We start from the raw sequence: 985 nt of genomic DNA on the forward strand, positions 1-985 counted from the left end.
TTTCATAATGCCATAACTCTCCTAATTGCTAGCAGACTGGAGCATACCTTGATTCAAAGTCAGTCTCTGGCTTAGTTAAGGCAGTATTCTTCTCATGCAAAACTCACAAGTGAACTTCTGTTTGTTAAAACAGTAATAAGCCTGCAGCACGGTTTTTGTTTTTTCTACTCTCTATGAGGTTATAACTTTAATGTTTCCTAGAATTGTAAATATGACACACTTGATCAAAACATACTTTTAATCATAAAAATATGTGAGCGAAATAAAATAGAAAAGCAACTTATGACATATCCCACAGAACTCAAACTTCTAACATGCAATGTTACTTATATGCATGTATGTGCCAGCACGTGTAATTGTCACACAAGTTAATACAAGGTATTAGGGTTTTATATTGTAAAGATTCCAAAAAGCTTTTCAAATATCTTTATTACAATGAACTGGCTGCTTCTGTTTTCAAAAGTATTCCATTTTATTGAGAGAAGGTCATTACTGTAATATTAGTCAAAATAGTCTGTACTTGTTTCTCAGGGGATGTTATTTGGTTGCTAAAAACATAACCTAGAGTAATTTTTCATACTAATTGCATAGTTTTGATGATCCACTACTGCTTTAATAAATTTTCAGAGGGAATATTTTTGGGTTTTTTTTCTTTTTTTCCCAGCCAATTCTACAAACACACTGAAAGATTGATTTAAGTATAGGCAAGTTTTTCTGTGAATTTGAATGCTTCTCCTCCCAATCAAACTGTCTTCCTGTGGCTGTTTTTAGTTACCTCAACAGCCCATGCTTGGAAACAATCATGTCACTGACACATTTAATCAATTAGTTTAATCAGCTGAAAAGGAATGTTGTGAAAGCTGTGAAACAAAAACTCACTGACTGTTTCACGCAGTGCTTTTTCTGTCAGGCCATGAGACAGGAAGTTGAATTTACAAATTCAATTTTTCATTTTACAGAGCTACTAGAGAAGACCCTCAGAAGA

The sequence above is a fragment of the Melopsittacus undulatus genome, chromosome 4 (assembly GCF_012275295.1).
Source record: "Melopsittacus undulatus isolate bMelUnd1 chromosome 4, bMelUnd1.mat.Z, whole genome shotgun sequence".
Taxonomy (NCBI): domain Eukaryota; kingdom Metazoa; phylum Chordata; class Aves; order Psittaciformes; family Psittaculidae; genus Melopsittacus; species Melopsittacus undulatus.